The sequence below is a fragment of the Ambystoma mexicanum genome, chromosome 6q (genome assembly GCF_040938575.1).
Source record: "Ambystoma mexicanum isolate Mex_15411 chromosome 6q, UKY_AmexF1_1, whole genome shotgun sequence".
Lineage (NCBI taxonomy): Eukaryota > Metazoa > Chordata > Amphibia > Caudata > Ambystomatidae > Ambystoma > Ambystoma mexicanum.
Window position 1 is genome coordinate 842,789,788 of NC_090937.1, and position 21,949 is coordinate 842,811,736.

The following is a 21,949-nucleotide window of genomic DNA, read 5'->3' on the forward strand; positions in this document are numbered from 1 at the left end:
TAAGAAAACCACTCACTCCGAGAAAAACGAAAGGATCAAATGAAGGAATATATTCTACCATGTTTGTAAAAACTGTGAAAAAACAGTTTAGTCAAAATAAAAAAATAAAAAGAAATTAAGGACATACATATAAAAAATGTTGTGCTAATTGTTCCATGACATCAGGAGCACATGTGTTACGCCAATATAGCTCATGGATGAGTGTACTATTTCAGATGGATTGTGCATCTTTGAAAAGAAGACCAGTTGTAATGCTTTTTAAAGTGTTAGCATAGGTGAGGTCTGTAGACTGACAGATGTTTTGAGTTTGTTCTCTGTATTGGAGATGTTGCCAGAGATTTGCATTTCCTTTGCTGCTAAGTGTGTTGCGGCACTGTTTGTGTCCTGAGGTTTTAAAAATAGGTGCACCTTTCATTGGCGTTAATTGTAGAAGATCTCCAAAAACAATAAAGTGTTTTCCTCCAAAGAGTTCTTTGTGGTCCATTTTAAGGATGTCTTGCAATATGAGGGGGATTAAAGCCAACATTAGGTTGGGAACCATGCTTACCTCATCTATAAGGAGCATTTTCATTTGTTTCAGAATTCTGTGTACTTCAGTAGCAGCTTCTGCTGACAGTTTGTAGTATTCTAATTTGTTATGGTGTTCTACTGGAAGGAGCAGTAGTCAGTGTAAAGTAGCACCTCCTATGCTGCAGGCAGCTAAACCTGTGAAAGGTTGTTGTTTGTTAAGTTTTGGAGAAATGTGCTGATGATTTTAATTAAGAATGTTTTTCCAGAACCAGCTTCACCACATAGAGGAGAAGAGGTTTATAATTTTGACAGCTACACGTGTTACTTTCATGGTTCAAACCATGTTCAATTTCTTTAGTCAGTTCTAGGTAAATGCTAAATTGCTCATCATTTAGCTGTGATTTCAGCAATAACAAGTTTTCTTCAGATTTTTCATATTGATACATTGAGCCTCATTACACGGATGTGGCTAAGGGATTACCGGCACCGGTAAGGGCACCGGTGCCGGTAATCCCTTAGCGCCTTACTACGAGGTCCCTCAGCGGGTCCCGTCCTTAACGTGTGGCCAGACCATACGTCAAGGAAGGGACCCGCTCAGGGACTTCAGGGCACAGAACGGTACCGCTAATAGCGGTACCGTTATTTGCTCCTTCCCCATTCCCATTGAGCCCTATTGGGGCTCAAATGGGAATGGGGAAGGGCCTTGGTGAATGGAGAATTACCACCCCGCTAACCTTGGAATGGGGAGGTAATTCCCCCATTCACCAAGGCGGAATCAGTAAAATACCAGCGGCAACCATGGCGCTAATTCCACCGTCAGTGTAATGAGGCCCATTGTGTTTTCTACTTCAGTCATGGCTATTTCTGCTTCATTTAGAATTAGTGGCTCTCCAAGTGGTTCTTGGCTTCCTGTAAAAGAAGGTTGACTGACCTCGGGAGTGTCTTCATCTAGTTGTGCTTGAACTTCTTCCTCTTGTTGGCGTTTATTGTCCGACATGTTTTTGTATTGCTTGACATTGACATTTGTTATACTGCTTTCATTTGCTATGAATGCAGCTTCAAATGAGTCATGGTTACTTAATACAGCCTCTTCTTTTCTCCATGGTTTAAAAAGGTGTAGTGGGGCCATGTTGTAACGTTATCTATGTTGAGCAGTTTTAATTGATAATTTACATGATTAATTAGGGTGGGTTTGGTAAGTTTGACTAGGCTTCCTTCACAAGCTGAGACCACATACTTTCCACATTTTGCATCTGGTTTCACATTATTTTTGTAGGAGAACTGTTGGGCTATGTGGTACAGACACATGTTTTCCAAAGCAGTACTCATGTTTGGGTAGTTTTTTATGACTTGGTAAGATTTAAGCACTCTTTTTCTTGATGTAGCTGGCTTAGCCAGACTATGTGTTCAGATTTGCCATATAAGGCTGTGCCTGTTAATTGGTCTCCAACTTCATAGCATCCACATTCTCTATGGAACAGCATTTTTATGCCAAAGCTATACATTTTTTGTGGCAGTGTTTTGTCAGATGAAATGTCATCCCATAGATCTTTTAGCTCTGTTTTCTCATCTCTGCTGAGATAAGCTGTGACATAAATGCATCTGGTGCAACCTGAGAAGTGGTAATTGGTTTTCTTGTACTAATATCTTACAATAGCAGTGGGATTGTGTGCAATATATTGTATATTTATGTTTGCATTCCACAAGAGGGAAACGATTGCATTGTATTCATTGATGTACTTTGAGGCTTCATTTCTTTAAATGCAGTATGTGCTTTTAGGCGATTTGCCATTCACACTGTGTCTAAGAGAAGACATCAAGCTGCTTGTCCTTTTACTGAAACTGGTCTAGGGAAACCAAAGCAGCATTTGGTGTAGTATTTACCTTTGTTTTTCTATGTGCGTCAGCAATATTTGCCACACTTATGTTTTTGGAAGCATAAAATTCGTGTACGTAGCTCAGTATGTGTTGTTTCTGAAGGGATGTCACAGGATATGTGTTTGTGAATAAACTGCAAAACATTGTCATCACTGTCATTGCCTAATTTCTGAGCATATTTTATACACAAAAACATGTGGATGTACGGTGCTCCTCTGGATTGATATTTTTTTCTCCAAAAGAAGTGTTCCACTCCTCCGAGGGGAGGGATCATTTCATTATAGATAAAGTGCAGCATGGCAATGAAGCGATGGTCATTTATTCGTGATACATTTAGAGGGTCAAGAGAGCATAGTTCTTCTGGTGCTTTTATGTCTGTTCCTTTTTTATTTTGGTTTACTATGCGTATGAAGTGGTGCAAGTCATTCCATACATATTCTGAAGAATGTAAAATATCAAACTATGTGGATGGGCTGAGGTTAATTTGAATACAACGTACATCAGCGTGATGTCAGAACCAGTATTCTTTTATACCGCGCATGTTTGCCAAAAGATTTGTTATACTTGACTGCAAAACTTAATCTTTGTCTTTTATGTTTTGAAGTAGTTGGGTAGCAGACATGTTTAAAACATTAGACCTGTTTTTAATGTCTGTGCAACTCCATAATATAGAGTTGCTGGAGTTGCTAGTTCACTTTCGGACAGGATGTTGAATATGTGTTCTACATTTTGTCTGAATCTGGGGTCTTCAGAATACATTCGTAAAGAGCGATATTGCTGTCATTTGTGTGATCTTTCATCATATCTTCCTCCTTTTCCAGTAGGAAAGAGTAGAGGGAAGACAGGTGCTTCTACACTTTTCTCCCATATTCTGATTAGAGATCCTTTGGCTTGACACATTCTAATGCATTGTCTAATGCATCATCTATGGTGTCTTTGGAGTGTAGTGGGTGAATTGTACACTGGTCCAAAATATTGGCTGCAGTAAGACATTAATATTGGCCAGTTGATGATGAATCCTGAATTATTTGGGTGTTTTCTCTTAAGTTCTCTTCAATGTTTATATCTTTGTAGTAGTCATTGTTTTATTTTAGATATTGTAGGGCTTTTATAACTTTGTTTAAGTCCACTAGTAGTTGATATTTTTTTTGTCTTTTGTTGGTACACAATTAACTAGGAGAATTGAAGATTGATCTATTAGCCATTGCACTCCTAGAATGTCCAGATTTTCGTTGAGATCTAATGGCAAATATACTACTTTGCACAGGCATGCCTTTTAATAATTCAGAAGGAGGCAATTTGGCTGTTTTGTGTTGAAGGCGTATTATAGCTTGAAATGGGTGTACTGTGTGGATTATAATGCACTCTTTGGAAATGGGAATATTTCCAAGTTATTAGTGACAGCACGTGATAGCATTTAGTTATTTTAATGCTTTGTATTGCAGTATGTGCAAAGTTGTCTCATTGTCCACTATTTTGTAAGTCATATCTACAATTTATGTGCTCTTTTTATAAAATAATTCTGTGACAACACACACACACTTGGTTTGGTACTTCAGCAGACTTTGATATTTCTTTGTTTATGTGTTTGTGAGACGATTGGTGTTTGTAAAGTGTTCGATAATGTTCTCTAAAGTTGGTGAATTTTCTAAGTCCTCTTCACTTCCAATATATTTACTTTGGAAGTGTTCTATTTGTTGAAGGAGTTATTTTGCTGTTACATGTAGGAGAATGTTATTAAAATGTTGCAGTCGTAAAGCAAGAGTTTTTGCATAGTAAAGTCTCTGCAGAAGATTCCGTACAGTGGAATGGTGTGTCCCTAACATTTTTATGTGGTGGAAAGTTCTTATGCAAGCAGTTCTCGAAATGCAGGTTATTAAATGTCCTTGCAGTCCAGTGTTTTTATGCACTGGACAGGAGTCAATGGTTATTCTAACTTTGTCTTACTTTCACATAATGATTGAGGAATTCTCATAAAGATTGGGAGGATTTTTGGCGAATGTTACACATTTAGCTGCATGGTCATTTGTAGACTGAATGGATTGGTTGGGTGAAAAGAACAGTTGATTTAAAGTTTGTTGGGATGTCTTTTTGATAAGGGTTTCTTGTGCCATAATGGTGTTTTCTACCATTTCAGGGTTCTTCAGTTCTTCTTTATAAGCTTTGTCATTGAAATATGATTCTATGCTGCTTGAGGAAGCCATACACCTTCACAGAAATTTGAAGAGATATCTATGTTGACATTGCGCATGTTTTTTTTAAATGATTTAGTTAATTTAATAACTTTTTCATGTGTTTCTTTAGAGTGTGAAAGCGCATGTTTATAAGTACGTTTCTTAATTTACTGATTAATTTTGTTAGTGGTTTCATTTTGTGTAAAATTAATATAACCTGTTTTCTTTTCCGCATAATTGTGCTGTCAATGAGAGCTTCCAGGATCAGTCTTCTGCAATAATATTTAAGGACAAGCACAGAAAAACCAGCAGGTTCTATCTCCTGTACAGCCAGATTGAGAATGAGGAGCAGTAATGAGTGGTTCCCTTTAGCTGGGCTTTTCGCAGACCGCGCCACTATCCACGGACTATCGAGCCACAGATGGCGCTTAAAAAATTATAGAAAGTTGCCAGATTAAATAAGAAACAGTCTTAAGGGAATCCTTATTCGAAAGGGAATTGATTTTCAAGTCACAAAATCCTGGTCAGATGCGGATGGGCAAGCTTTATTGGTGGCAGGTACCATTGGGAGCGTGGAGGTAACGATAGCCACAATCTACTCCCCCAATGTAGGGCAGCTCAGATTCCTCTCGAGAACCATCCCCAAAATGAGGCTACGTGGCATAGTGTGCTGGGCGGGGACTTTAATCTGTGGGCCGACCCTAGTTTGGATCGTGAGGCGGGTAATCAGTCGAAACAGCCTAGGGGCTCTGCAAGGTTAATATTTCAGATTGAAACACCCTAGATTGTCAAAAAATGCAGTTTTAAACTGTCCAGGGTACAGACTCTGTCCGCAAACACTTCTGTCGTGCTGCGTGGGTATGGTCACATGATGACCACCTGCAGACACCTATTGGGTGGGAGACAATGTACGCATGCGTGCCAGTGTCCGCAGGACCGGGGGGGGGATTCCCCGAACTGATTAAAAGTGTGACACATCGGCCACCAGGGGGCGCACGGATGAGCCTGCTCTTCGTGTGAGCTCTGCGCCCGAGGTCCGAAAAGTGGTCCTGAGCCCCCACTTTCTGACCCCCCCCCGGAACTGCCAATCGGACACGAGACGTATGAGTGTGACCCCCCCAGCCAGGAAATTTGAACGAAATCGGAGGTTCCCTTGGGTGGAAACTGACGAAAACGTGGCTGGTCTGCGTAGTGCCCGGCAGCAAAGAAGAAAACGAAACTACTGGAGCATGCGGGACCCCAGGGAGGCGTAACAGCTCGCCTGACGATCCCCCCACGAGAGGAACTGGAGTTGGAGACCAGCATCAGCCCATGCCTGCAGAACTATTTCCCTGGGGGAACTTCGTCTGAGGTCCTGCGCCTCCCGACGCACTAGCCTTTCTTGATTTGCATCCGCCTTTGCGCGGAGGACTGTGCCGGCGAAGACTGTGAATGGGCCCGCCTCCGCGGACAAGGTAGGCCGCTGCTCCCCCCCCCACCCACAGGCCTGCGCTTTGTGAGCAGACACCTGGCACCGTGGCCCTCCCCCCAGCGGCCTAGAGCCCGGCACCGGTGGTACCTCAAAGAGGAAGTGTGCTGGGGGACTGCAATCACCCCCCACCCAGGGGGCCCCCCAAAGCGCCCGTGCAACAACGGAAACACTACAAGGAGCCAAACTCTACTCTGACAGAGATAGGAAGTGGAAGGGGGAGGAAACACGAGGGCAAACACCCATAAAAGAATGGAGCAAAGCCTTCTGGATGCACCAAGTACCTCAAGCTTAAAACAGGGAGGCCCCCCCGCACACTCTCGCGCCAGGGCCACATCTATGGAAAGCTACGTGCTGGGGCTACAAGCGACAAGGTCCCCCCTTTTGAACCTTCTGGAAATCCACACCTGCTCTGACCCGGTACACGGCGGAACTGGCGACAGTCCACATAGTTGTATCTGCGGAACCCCCCACATGATCAAATGCTGCGATAGCCCAGAACCACCATAAGGAGCCTCTACAACCTCCACAGGGCACCTTTACCCCGCTGGAGCAAGAACACCCAGTGCTGAATGCACCAACTTGAGAGACCACCAGGACTGAGGGTAGGGCCCCACCACAGGGGCGTGCGCCTCCTCAAGTACCCCGGTGCATAACAGGACTGACATATAGGGGGTACCTCGCAACTCCTTCCCCCCCACACTGAGGACCTCCCAGGCTGCACAGAGCACTCAAGACTTGGAGGAAGTAACTGGGCCGTGCCCTGAGAGTGAAAAAAGCAACCTGAGCACAGTAATGGAGAGGGGGAGAAGGGTCTCTTAACATACAGTATAACCTGAGAGTTGACCCTTCACAGCCTACGTATCACAAATTTGAACCTGAATCAGTGGGGAAGGTCCCTAAATATATGCAGGCAAAAGAGAAGCTTGCCACATACGCTTACATTTCCCCCACTCGCGAAATCATCTCCCCCAAAATGGCAACTGGAGCAACAGCACACACTGAGACAGCGGCTACGAAGGGTGATGTGGCAGCCCAGTTAACGGAAATAAAAAATATGGGAGCTAATATAGGTGGCAAAATCGACAAAATCACCCAACGTATGGATAGGATTGAGGACAGACTAGAGGGAGTAGAAAACAACCAAGCCTCGATAGACACTCTGGAAACGCAGCTGGGACAAAGAATTACAGAACTTGAGCAGCGAGGAGAGGAATACAGGTTAAAAATGGATGATTTGGAAAATCGAGAACGAAGACATAACCTGTGTTTCTTTGGAATCCCGGAGCACGAAAGGGAGACTGAGGAGGGCTTAAAAACAACGATTCATGACATCATTAAGATTCTCGCGGCTGACGATGTGATTGATGAACCAAGAACAGAGTGGATCCACAGGGCAGGAGGCCCACCGGGAGGACCGAGATCGGTCCTCGCCTGCTTCCACAGGTATCAGGACAAGGCCACAATTCTTGAGAAGGCAAGGCGTGGAGGGGTGATCTCCCTTAATGGAGCTCAAATAACCGTATACCAAGACTTATCTGCTATGACACTAGCCCTGAGAAGGATGTGTGACCCCCTGACGAAATGGTTGAAGGAACGAGACACTAGGTACAGATGGGGTTACCCCTTCTCCCTTTCTTTCGATCACAACGGCATGAGGATCAGACTGCAATCAGAAAGAGAAATAAAGGCATGCATATCTGATCTTGTGGAGGCAAATGAACGAGGGAACGACGAAGACGCAGCACGAGGTGAAGGAAGAGAATGGAAACTTCGAGGCCCAAAGAGACAGAGAGTTAAGGGATCCAGAAAATACTGCAGAGGCAATATTTCCCCGGAGGGGGACAAGTGACCCGGACAGGCAATAACTAACTTTATTTAATACCACTGCTCAAAATCAGGGCTTTCTACAGGTCAGGTACTAAAACACCTATGTTCAATGGTTGTAAGTTGAAGTTTAAGTGGAGGAACGGATTGGGGGCTCAGACTCATGCGGTAGTTAACTTTAGCAAAAGGACCGTGAGGTAACGGTCCCTGCTGGAGGTTCATTGCTGGTGCAGTGTAACTAACTGGACCCGCTCGGACGCTGCCATATGAGGGGAGGGGGGGAGAAATGGGGGAGGGTTCACAAGACATGGGAGAAGGAAAGACCGAAACATTTTTTTCAATTACTGCTGAAAAGGGGAAAATGTCGACACTGGTTGAGGGCATAAACCACAGGGAATGGCTGCTTATGATTACGAATAGTCCAATGTCACAAATAGATGGCTACCCCTGAAGTCACCACAAGGGGCCCCTTGAAAGTGGGAACGCTTAATGTTAAGGGGCTTAACTCGCCTACTAAGAGGTCGCTAGTATTAAGGGAATTTCGGAGAGCCAAGATGGACATCCTATTCCTGCAGGAAACCAAGTTCATGAAGGGAGCAGAGAGGCCTATGCTAGGGAAACGTCTCGGTCTGGAATTTTGGGGCTCTGGACTATTGCGCCAAAGGAGGTGTGGGAATCCTTATTCCAAAGGGAATTGATTTTCAAGTCACAAAATCCTGGTCAGATGCAGATGGGCGAGCTTTATTGGCAGCAGATACCATTGGGAGCATGGAGGTAACGATAGCCACGATCTACTCCCCCAATGTAGGGCAGCTCAGATTCCTCTCGAGAACCATCCCCAGAATAATGTTGGAGGCTACGGGGCATACTGTGCTGGGCGGGGACTTTAATCTGTGGGCCGACCCTAGCTTGGATCGTAAGGTGGGTAATCCAACTGTCAATACTGAAATGAGAGGGGACCATAATGATTATGTGAACATGATGCAAGCATACACACTGGTTGATGTATGGAGGAATATGCACTATGACGAAAGAGGATACACTTTTTATTCTCCCCCGCACAATACTTTTACTAGAATAGATTGTATCTACCTCTCACGGGAGCTGCACAACATCAAATCACACTCTGAGATCACCTCAATCACATGGTCTGATCTTGACATGGTCACAGCGGATATACAGTGGGAATACTTACCGATCAGGGGTGGGAAATGGAGGTGAAATGAGACCCTGTGGCGAAACCTTGTCTTTAGAGAGGAACTGGAAACCGAGATTATAGAATATTTCAAAACTAACAACACTGGGGAGATCTTCAAACTGGGTGTGTGGGAAGCGGCCAAAGCAACCTGGAGGGGGATCCTTATATGGGAGGGGGCGAGGAAGGAAAGGGAAAGGGCCCTCATTGAAAATAGGCTTCGAAACGAAATATGTCGATTGGATAAGGAGGCCAGGGAAGGGGACGCCACAGACCTCGATAAGATTCAAGAAGCTAGAAAGAAGCGGGAGGAGCTTTGTCACCTAGAACAGGGCCAGATAGCACGTAAACTGGATTTATTAAAACAAAGGTTCTACAAAAAAGGGGACAAGCTGACACACTGTTGGCTGCTAGACTTAGTATGCAACAGGCAGAACGAAGGGTAAAGGAAATAACAAGCAATACCCCTGACCAGGGACAAGACAAACCATCCATCCCTGAACTGTTCGCAAACTTTTATGAATCCCTATACTCTTCTGAAACGGACACAAACTCACAAGAGATAGATAACTATCTCGCTGACATCGATCTCCCCAATATAGCTGAAGTAGACTCTGCTCCCCTTGAGGCCCCCATAACGTAAGAGGAAGTACACCAAGCGATCAAAAGGCTAACACTGAGCAAATCCCCAGGGGAGGATGGATACACAGCCGGCTTTTATAAGACCTTCAGTGCCCTCCTAGCCCCATTTCTGACTGAATTATTCGATGAGGTCCTAGAAAAGGGTACCGCCCCCGACTCCTTCGCCCGAGCTCTCATATCGGTCATCCCCAAGGAGGATAGGGACCCCAAATGTTGTGGGTCGTATCGCCCTATTTTTTTTTTTTTTATTTTTTTTTATTTTTATTGGGTTTTGTTTTAATCCTTTAAAAAGAAGAAAGAACAGACATAAACCAAGCCTTAACATTCATCTCTAATCAGTGCCAGCCCTCATCTCCCCATCTGTTTCCCCTAACATGAGCACGGGTATGCATCGCAGCGACCCAACGATCGTGTCCACCGAGACATCATGTAGATGATCTTTTATAATACGAAGAAAAGAGACCAATGCGTATAGCATTGCTCTGTTTGATCCATCGAACATGGCTCTCCACCAATCATCTCGGGTGAGGCACTGAAAGTTCATTGTTATTGGACTAAAGATGTTAACTCTTTTGGACTCAAACACAGGGCACATTAGGATTAGATGTTTCAGAGTTTCTTTGGTGGCACAAAAACGACAGGTCAAGTCCACGTCCGAAGATTGTGACCAGTAGCAGAGGCGTTCTTTAGTTGTCATGACATTCAGTCTAAAATGGAGATAAAGGGCCCGAGCCCATCGGTCCGGAAAACGGGCCAAATACAGAGGTACACATCCATATGCCCTTGCCTCAGGCGGCGCTTCGAGCATAGACCTCGATTTGGCTCGTTTGTCACAGGTCTGGATCCAGTCATTTCTCCAGATCTTTAGTTTTGCCGCATCTGGATTTTCAAGGAGCAGTTGCATCGTGATGTCATACGTGTTAAGCACGTCAAGGCATAGCTTGTTCCATTGGAATACGATTGTAGGGGCCTCGGCAGACTGTAAGTTGTGTAAAATATCCATCTGGGGCAATGTGCTCTTCATGTTTAATTTCCTGAAGATGCTTAAGAGGTTCCAAGCAACTCTCGCTTGCAAAGATATGTATCCAAGTTCATATCTAATGCACACTGTGGCGGTGCCCTTGGGAAGATGGAGAACCCTAGACCAAAAGATGTTTTCTAAGGAGTTCCACACATCAGATCCACACCCAAAGGCATTTTCGCCAGCGTATATCAGAGACGGTGCCACCTTCTGCTGGAAGAAAGTTAACGTTGGTCTTAAACTAAATTTACCAAACTTTTTGTTGATTAAGACTGCTTGGCATGCCAGTTGACGGCATTTTTTCTTAGCTGAATCAACCCAGGGTGCATCATCTATGCTAGCACTTATCTGCATGCCTAGGTATCTGGTGTTGAGCACACGCCCAATGGGTTCTTTGTTCACATACCAATTAAATTTCTGCCGAAGCATATTAGATCCATGGAGTCTTTCAAGGACCATGACTTCACATTTCCCTCTGTTGATAACCAGCCCGTTCTCTGTTAGATATTTCTCCACGGCGGTCAATTTCCGCTGTAGACCTATAGGAGTTAAGTCTATCAGTATGATGTCATCTGCGTAGACTAAGTAGTCCACGTGTGAGCCGTGGAGTTTTGGCGGGAAAGTACGCAGACCACAGAATACATTCTTAATGTCGGATATGAACAAGTTGAAAAGGATTGCCGCAAGTGGGCATCCTTGCTTGACACCTCGAAAGGTGTCAATTGGTGAAGAGAGGTTGCCCTTTTGATCTAGGCGAACTCTGATGTTCGTGTCCGTGTGAAGATCATGAATAGCGGCTAACAAACTTGCAGGGCAATTCCATTTGATCAGTTTAGACCAAAGCAGTTCTCTATTAATGGTGTCAAATGCCTGGGACAAGTCCACGAGGGCGAGATAAATCTTGGAATTAGATCGTAGGGCTTCCATTTTCAATAGGTTTAGTGTTAAGAGGTTGATACCACAGCCCAAACCTTTGACGAAACCAGTTTGTCTAGGGTCCATCTGGTATCGCCCTATATCCTTGCTCAATCTCGATGCCAAAATCTACACAAGGGTAGTGGCTGCCAGGCTGGAGACTCACATGCCCCACCTTATTCACTCCGACCAGGTCGGATTCATAATCGGGCGACAAGGAGCGGACACCATGCGAAAAACTCTCCATTTGGTCGCAGCCTCCCAAAATATAAATGGTGAACCCGCCTTGCTTTCCATTGATGCTGAAAAAGCATTTGATAGAGTGGAATGGGAATTCCTTGCCGCAGTCCTCCCCGCCGTAGGTATAGGACCAAAATTCAGAAAAGGGATGAAAGCAGTGTACACAGCACCTAGAGCCGCAATGTCAGTCAATGGAGAGTACTTGAGGTGGTTTGAATTGAAACGTGGCACCCGACAGGGATATCCCCTATCGGCCATACTCTTCGCCCTTTCTGTAGAACCCCTAGCCCAGAAAATAAGGAATGACACCCGAATTGAGGGAATGAGACCGGGGCAGGTGGAATACAAGGTGGCGCTATACGCCGATGACTTACTTCTCCATGTGATAAACCCCAACACATCCATCCCCAGGGCACTCAATTTAATAGATGCATACGGTAACTTATCGGGATTTAAAATCAATCAACAAATCCAAATCAATACTATTCCCCCTACTGGGATCGATGGAAGCGAACAATGAAAGATATTCTTCCCTGGGCCTTACGATAGAGCATGAGAAATTGAAATATTTGGGGATACATGTCACAAGATCTCTACGTGATCTATATGAGGCCAACTTCCTGGCGCTTCTCCAAAAATTTCACCCGGACCTCGCCAGGTGGGACAAACTAACCATATCCTGGCTGGGACGCCTAAATGCAATAAAAATAACCTGTCTCCCAAGATTTTTATACCCCTTTCAAATGCTCCCTATCCAAATGCTGCGCCAATTCTTTACAGAAGTCAAGAAAGCGATCATAAAGTTCCTGTGGCAGGGGAAGAAACCAAGAAATGCATATACCAACCTGACGCTACCGAAAGATAAGGGAGGGGTGGGCCTTACGGATATTCAGAAATATTATGTAGCAAACCAGTTGCGAGTCCTCATTCCCCACCTCTGCGATCAGAAAACACCTCAATGGATTGCCATGGACAATCACTACTTGTCCCCGGCGACAATCTCTGAGTGGCTATGGTCCCCTAGAAGGAGAGTATTAAAGAAATCTAAAGCACACCCGATGTTTGAAACCATATGGGATATATGGCGATAAGGCAAGGATATGGAAAACATCACTACGTGGCCATCGTCAATAAGTCACCTGTGGTCCCCTGGCATTAACGACCAGATTCCTAACGTAGAGAGATTTCAATCCTGGTACGAGGCGGGCCTGGAAAGGGTGGCACAACTTCTAAAAAAGGACTAATTTATCACACTCCCCGAGCTGGAGGAGGCACTCAGAATTGGCACACTGTCTGCATTCCACTTTCTGCAAATTAAGGGTGTCCTGACAAAGCCCAAATGGAAGGACAAGTTTGAAAGGGACCTCACCCCATTCGAGAAAATATTAGATTCTAGAACTGAAACAAAGGGACTAATCTCGATCCTATATAGAACACTCATAGAGGCAGGGGAAGGGTCAACAGAACCCCTTAGACTGAAATGGGAGAGGGACATTGGAGATAGTATTAATCCGAAGATGTGGGACAAGATATGTCGGGCTGCACCCAAGCCCGTGCCAATATAAACTGCACGCAATTAAACTACTAAATAGATGGCAATATGACCCGCACAGGCTCTCCAAAATGTACCAATCATCTAGCCCACTATGTTGGAGAGGTTGCGGATCCATGGCAGACTATCGGCACATGTGGTGGAACTGCCCCCGAATTAAAGTTTACTGGAACGAAATCCTGGGTTGGATTAGGGACCTAGATGGGATCCAGAGGACAGCAGACCCCCAACTAGTACTATTTGGTTTTGAAAAAATTGAACATGAATGGAGGAGGGTCAAAGACATAGCTGCATCGCTGTTACTAGCCGCAAGGGCTCTCTTAGCCATGAAATGGAAATGCCCAACGGTCCCAACCGAGAAAGAATGGGTCAATGTAACCTCCAATATGTGCACCATGGAAAAGATCACGGCATCCATACATGGGAAACCCACACAGTGCGATACTCTATGGATGGAATTTCTTAACAAATACATGCTGGATATGACACATTAATGTCTACAGGTTCACCAGCCCCATAGTCTCACATTACGAGAGATCACCTTTTGATGGAATACAGGATCTAAGATAACGAAAAACCACACTAACTTCCCAAACAAGGTGATCCCCAAAACATACCAAATCTATCATGCAACTCGCCACACACTAGACAACACATTCCTCAGTAGCAGTCGACCAAGTCTTGTAGGCTGGGGAGGGCAGGGAAGGGAAAGCAGGGATTACTGTTAATATGTACTGTTATTCTAAACGGAAGTTAAATGCAAATGGAAAGTTCACATACGCATTGCCGAAATGTAAAAATTGTCTTTGGTTGGCACAATTTTTTTGTTTTTTATTGTTTGCAAAGCTTGTTAATTCCTATTGAATAAACTGTAACCTGTTTGACATAAAATCAAATAAAAACGAATTTAAAAAAAAAAAGTGTGACACATACGAGCGGACATGTCCGAACAGGCGCTGTGTCCGGAGGCATAGTGAGACAAGGTGTGCATGCGTGCTACTGTCCGCAGGACAGGGACGGAGTCCCCAAACTAATTAAAAGTGTGACATGTGCGAGCGGACATGTCCGGACAGGCTCAGTGTCCAGGAGCACCTCCATTTTGGGTATGGAAAGCCCGGACAATCGCACAGTCCACAGACTCAATATTGAGCTTCTTTTTTTAAAGAGCCACAACAATACACACACACATATGTATTGAAAAAAAAACATACATTCAATTAGGAAAGCGATGGGGAACCAACATGTGAAAGATAAATGGGAGAATTGGGATTTTCTACACAATGGAACTTATTCCAAGTTTACCGGTATAGTATCAACAGTACCGGTAAGCTTGCCGGTGCTGTTGTTACTGTACCAGCAAACTACGAGTTATGCGGGTGGGTGCCTTTTCACCTCCCAGGTCTGGCGGGCAGACTGGCACCCACGAGCAGACCATGCCTTATGCACCGGCACTATTTTGAATGGTGCTGGTGCATCCGGCCTCCCCATTAATGGCCCGGTAATTGCCCGTTCCTGGGTGCCGGAATAAAATGATATCGGTGGTAGCCGTGCTTGTTATACCGGCACGACTACCGCCAGTATTGTAATGAGGCCCAATGTTAATGAGGGAGGAAGGGATTGAGGTTTCATCATAGCATCTTTCATTTAGGGAATTTGATGGAGATGATTGGTTGGGAGAAGGTGAATAGGCACAGTTACAAGTCGGACAGTGATATTGAACATTTTCTTTCACATGATTTTTCACAAACGTCATCAACTGCATAACATTATTATTTAGTCCATCTATTTTTGCTGATAAGTCCATCAGTTCATTCTGTGCATTTGGAGTTAGGGGCTGTCTATGCTATTCTTCAGGTTCACTCATATTTAATTTCTACCTGGTTTCCTCATTCCCACTATGTACTGTTAAAAAGAAAACCATGTTATAGTGATATTTAAACAAATTATATTAATTCATCTGCTTTAAAAAACGCATTCTGTACCATTACAGCTGTTTTCTTCACTCATTTCGTCATTGGGGAAATGTTCCTACAAGCATTCCAGTGTGTTTGCCATTTCTGTTCAAAGAAAACAAAAGCGCTATTTCTTACAAGTTATGTATACATAATAAATGGTAATTTTATGGAAAAAAATGCTGTGACTTACTATTTTGTAAGGATTTCTTCTGGAATAACTGCCAGTTGCTTGCCATTTTGGAAGCAAGGTTCAACTGAGGTGATACTATTAGGTGTACAGTTAAGCTTTGTGCTTTGTGCATTACATTATGTTGCTTACCCTATGAAAACATACTTGTGGTTTTTCAAGTACAAAAACTATTTATTTTTGGATGTGGTACATATATCTCTTATTGTTTCATGTATATGTCTTTGCCCGTTCAGGATACAACAATGTAACCTAATCACTGTTCTTTTGGACAGTGTGAATGCTTTCCGAAGTCTGCTTAAATTCGCACGGTTCACAGACTCTGTGGCTATCACGTTAAAGATATGGGGGTCAGTATGATGTAAGGGACAGGTAGAAAATAAGGGTATCCTGGTAAAAACCCAGGAAATTCAGTGAAAAAATGTGTTAAAGGGACATTATGGTTAAGTTGCACTAATGAAAACCTATCACGTTCAGTGGAAAAACTTTGTTAAAGGGATGTTATGGTTACAAGTAAAATAAAAAAAAAAAGAAATTTGCCAGTTATAGTAAGGAAAGAAACCATAACTCTCGCCACAACCGTGCACTGCTAAGACTAACACCAGAGCATCAAACATGGTTCTGTCCTAACTTGGCGGAACACGTGGCCAAATTCATGAATAATTGGTGTGTAAACCGTATATATTGCAGTTCTTACATTAAGGGTAGTGAGAGGAGCCATACCTCGCCCAGTGGGTCCATTCCAACACCTCCGTGATGACTATATCGACATGATCCAAGTCTGATAAGGGTACCGCTACATGATAGTTGTTGTGTTTCCATTTTCCTGTTGGATAGAAGCCAGTCCTTGTTCTCATCCTGATGCCCTCAGAGTGGCGAAATTCCTTGTCTGGGATATATTCCCATGATGGGGCACATGTGAGGTCTTGTGGTCTGACAACAGACCTGACTTCACCAATGAGATGTTCCAACATATTGCTACCTTGCTGGGAATCTGACACAAATTCTCCTGTGACTATCACCCACAAGCGAACGGATTGTGTGAACGCCTGAACAGCTTGCTTAAAGAAGCCATAGCCAAAACTAAGAAGAGTTTGAATTAATGTTAGCTGTATCGCCTCCATTTAGCCCTGTTCGCACTGCGCAATAAGTCGTGGTGAGACCAACATTTAACCCCACATGTGGTGGTAACAGGATGGCGCATGCAACTCCCCCTGGTTCCTCCCATTAGAGGAGTTAAGGATGCTGAGAGTGTGGCTAATGTATTGGGTTAGAAAATGCAGGAATATACGACTTCCTTGATTGCTGGTGCCTCTTTTTTTTCTTGCCAGCTGCAAAAACATTAGGAGAGGCCTGAAGCCGGAGAAGAAAACATCAGCTTTGAGAACCACAAATACTTACTTAAGCAGCCACTCATATACCCAGGAGACCAGGTCCTCCTGCGCAACTTTTCCAGGAAGTGTGACACCCTCAGGTTCACTGGCCCTCACACCGAGGAAGCAGTAACTGAAAGAGCCGTTAAGTTGATTGGGAAGAATGTTTGGAATCATTTAGGAGACATCAAGCCCTGCAAAACAGTGGTCTCACCTGGCACCAACATTGACAGGGCAACCAGCACTGCTGATCAGAGAACACCCAATGGTTACTCGCTGATGGGCAGCAGAGTTAGGGAAAGGACTTCGTACACATCCAGATTGAGGGTACACTGTTTGTTATTTTTCCGTACATATTCATTGTGAAACTGTGGCTGTTTTTATTGCATTTCTTCCATGCATGCCAATTGATCCCAATCTCATAATTTCCAGGGCCAATTTGTCCAATTCATAGGCGATCCAACAGGTCTCGATCACGCCATCATAATGTGTATTTCCATGTCTACATAGCATATCTAGACCAAGTTTATCTACACCTAGAAAGAGGAAACCCATCCATCCTTGCGGTCCTCAGAGACCCTAGAATTAAGGCTGTGTGGGAACAAATATACATTTTTGCCATGACAGATTACATGGCCTACGGGGCTTGAGATAACACAACATTAATACATTAACACTCATTTTTACACATTTCAGGTGTGCAATTTATATCATCAAGCTCAAGCTGCACCAGTAAGTATAAGTAAGGATAGTGCTGATAAAGACATGCGAGGGGTGGAGCTATATCTCACTGACACTGCTTGCGTGTCTAACAACATGTGGTACAAGCACTTGACCAAAGTATCTAAAGAAACCATTGGGGAGAGCTGCTATGTCTGCCACTAATCCCCTATGCCATTAGTGTCTCCAGAACATTTATAGCGACTGATATACCAGCAGCATGAGCAAAATGTCTTATGTACCTATCCATGGTTAAAACCAACCACGGAAAAGATTCCAAGGGAAGAAAGCAACATTGAGAGGGATATCCAAAGCAACATTCCCCTATGAAGACTCTTAACATGATGAACAATTACTGGCAATTAGACCAAGCTATAAAATACGTGACTGATGGCCCCCAGAAAGGAGAAACAAAAACTATAACACTGAAAGAATTACCATGCTCGAAGAGGGGGGGTCAAGGAAATAGCTGGAGAACCAGGATGTTGGGAAAGACCACAGACACTCATGTATGGCCAAGTATACACAGCAGAAGGATGGCAAGAGGGAGTAGTAGGAAGCAAAGCACACACCCTAATACAAGCAACGGTAAACAGCGCAAGGAGAAAACTACAAGTGCCTCAAAGAATGGCATGCAAGCACCAAATTGCTTACCTGGGTAGAAAAGAAGCTGGATCAAAGCCCATAATACCACTGAAGAAACCAGCATTATGTTGCCAGAATGACGGTGGAGTAATGGATCGAGATAACAAAGAGTTTAGGTACACAGTGAGGCATCCAACAATAAAGGTTGGCACAGCAGTATTAATGGACCACTATTTGGCATGTGGATCCAAGGATTGCAAGAAACTACCACCCAACTGGGCATGGGTTTGCTCGTTAGTACACATCAATATGCCAGCACTGGTAGTGCCACAGAAGGATGTGAAGATCGACGACTTCCCAAAATGGATACTAGCAAGAGAAAGAAGAGATCGATCGAAGTGGAAGCAAAGTGAAGAAAGAAACAGTCAGTAGAAGTGAGTAGAGTGAAAAGAGACAACTATTTCTCAACAGAGTCAGAAGAATCCCTGGATGATGTACCACCTGAACATCATTTGTTCAGCAGGACAGAAATCTTCCTCGCATGAGCAGTCCCAGCTGTTCAGACATATACAAACGTGAAATGGTTAAAGATAACAAGATGGGTGCTGAGGCAGACAATAAACTCTATAGTAAATGGCTTTAATGCAAAAAGAGCTCCGAGCAGTAAGGTTAATGGCACTCCAAAAGAGATATGTTCTAGACCTTCTCACAGCAATGGAAGGAGGAATTTGAGCCAATATTAGGGGGTTCTATTGCACGTTTGTGCCAGCAAATGACAGAGAGAAGGGCATACTGACAGAAGGGGAGGATCCTTCCCCTCCCCTCCGAAGCACGCCTTTGTGCATCCTCTTCTCAAGAAACCCTCAGCTGATCCTTCTTGTCCAGCTAACTATCACCCAATTTCCATTACTCGCTTTCTTGCCAAACTCCTGGAAAAGGTGCCCATCTCTCAGCTTAACCTTCATTCTAATTATTTTGGCTGTCTCCATGACCACCAGTCTGGCTTCAGAGCTGCCAGAAGCACGGAAACTGTTCTCCTGAACATCCGTGAAGATCTGCTCTCCAACCTTGACTCTAACATTCCCTCTGTCCTCATCCTCCTCGATCTCTCTTCTGCCTTTGACACGGTCAACCATACCATCCTGCTCAACCGTTTCCATGAAAACCTGGGTATCACTGATCAGGCTCTGGCCTGGCTGAACTCTTTCCTCTCAGATCGACCCTCCCAGGTCCAACTTGGGCTCTTCTTTTCATCTATCTTCCTCTCTACCTGTGGTGTTCCCCAGGGGTCTAACCTCTCGCCCTGGCTTTTCAACCAATGCCTGGCAACTCTCGCCCACTGCATTGCCACTTTCTGCTCAAATTTCCAGTGCTACACTGATGACACTCAACTCATTTTCACGCTGACCTCTGCCTCCTCCTCTCCCTCTCTCATCTCTGATTGCCTAACTGCCATTCAAGATTGGTGTGCCACCAATGATCTTTGTCTGAATGCCAGCAAGACGGAGATCCTCCTCATCGGCACACCTCACCATCCTTTCCCCTCACTCTCTGGCCCTCCTCCTACCCCCACCTGCGAGGCTAAGAACCTCAGGGTCATCTTTGACTCCACCCTTTCCTTCTCCGCCCACATCTCTGAGGTCTCTAAAAAGTAAAATTTCTGACTGCACCTCCTCAGAGTTACTCTGCCTTTCCTCTCCTTCCCCCAGAAGCTCATGGTATCCCAAGCTCTGGTTCTCTCTAGGTTGGACTATTGTAACAGCCTCTTTCTAAATATACCTGCCTCTACTCTCCGCCCTCTGCAACTAATCCAGAACAGGACTGCAAGACTTGTCCTTGGCCTCAAGCCCTGGGATCATATCTCTACAGCTTTGAAATCTCTCCATTGGCTCCCAGTGGATGCAAGGATTAAATTCAAAACCCTCTGCATCGTTCACAAGGCTTTCTGGGGCCTGGGTCCAAAATACCTTCAGCTATCCCTCCGCAAATACCTCCCCTCTCGAGCTCTTTACTCCTCTACCTCCAACTCCCTCAAGGTCAGTCATTTTACAAAGAAACGAGCTGGGGGTAGATCTCTGTCTTTGGCTGGGGCCTCCCTCTGGAACAGCCTCCCTGCCACTCTAAAACTTGAAGAGAACCATCTCCGGTTCCGGAAGCACCTTAAGACCTTCCTCTTTTCTTCTGCCTTTGCTCCCCTTCTCCCCTGCTGATCTGTTGTCTCTTGGCACCGTGCACCTGGCCGCCTTCTGTCCTCCGGGCCCAGGTACCTGCTCACCCTGCCACCCTCCCGCACTACCTCCGGGCCACCCCTTGCACTGGGGTCTGGATCTGTACATATACAGCCCCCCCCTTTTTCTTCCTGCACTTATGAGACCTACCCTGTCTGCTGCCTTAAACCTAGCACTTGCAAATTACTGGCTGCACTAAAACTGTTTGTTGCCTTTATTATTTATTTATTGGTATTTATCTATTTCTCCTCTGCTTCACACTTTCAACTTCTCCCCCTTTCCATGCACTTTTCCCCTCCCCCTGTCCCATGCACTTGCGCGTTCTCAATGTCACTGGGCCTAGAAAGATCACTGTTTTGTTCTCCCCTGATCCCCTCCCTTGCCTTCTCGCGCTCTGAAACACTTGTGTACGAGCACGATAGATATAAAATATCCCATCATATCATATATCATAACAGAAGCAGTGACAAGATTGTCAAAGATGCACGCCAAGTTGGAGGAAACAGCCAAGCGTACAGGAAAGGACCAGAGCTGGTTATCAAACCTATGGTCATGGATGCCATCCTGTCAAGCAGATGGACTGAAAGTATTACTAGGAACACTATTATTAGTGCTAGTGGGACTATGTGTGGTCAAGATATGCAGAACACAATGTCACACAATGTCACAAAACCACTGAGGAGACTATAGGGATGAAAGTGTTAGCAGATGTGAACATGGGAGAAGAAAAAGACAAAATAGTAGAACAAAGAAAAAGGAATGTCTACTATTCTCGACAGAGATGATAATATCTACAATCCATTTGACAATAACAGATACTGGGGGAAATGGGGTATGGTGTAACACAGAGGGATACTGTAGCTATATGACCTGGAGTTTCGATGACCATGCAAATTACTATGGACGTCTTGGAGGAGTAATGAATATATGGCTACCATAAGCAAGAGTTAGAAAGTATGGGCGATCGGTCTACAAATGCTGACCGGAGGGGGGACTGAAGAGAGGGTCTATGGATGGCCCCTCCTCACCCCCATGAACATGACGGCCCCAAGAGTCAAAAAGGCAAAGTCACTCACTATTCGGCCAGGCCCCAGGAGGACGAGTGACTGACACATATGCAGAAATATATTCTCTCAGACAACAATTCAGACTTTATCCAGTGAATGTCTTTATGGATACAGGTGCTTCAACAGTGGTCATAGACCCAAACAATTCAAAAATTACTGCACACTTAGTACAAACAATGCATATGAAGACCCACAATGCCGACAAATTAGAGGCACATACAAGCAAACTAAAGTAAGGAAGAAAGAAACGGGAGCACCAGCAAATGCCAATTACATTAAAGTTGATATTCATGTATACAAATGAAATTAAAACCCTTGGGGTTTATCTAGACTCTACACTCTCGCTCAAAAGACAGGTGAATGCCACAGCCTCATCCACAGCTTATACAAATAAGCTTATCAACGGCTACAA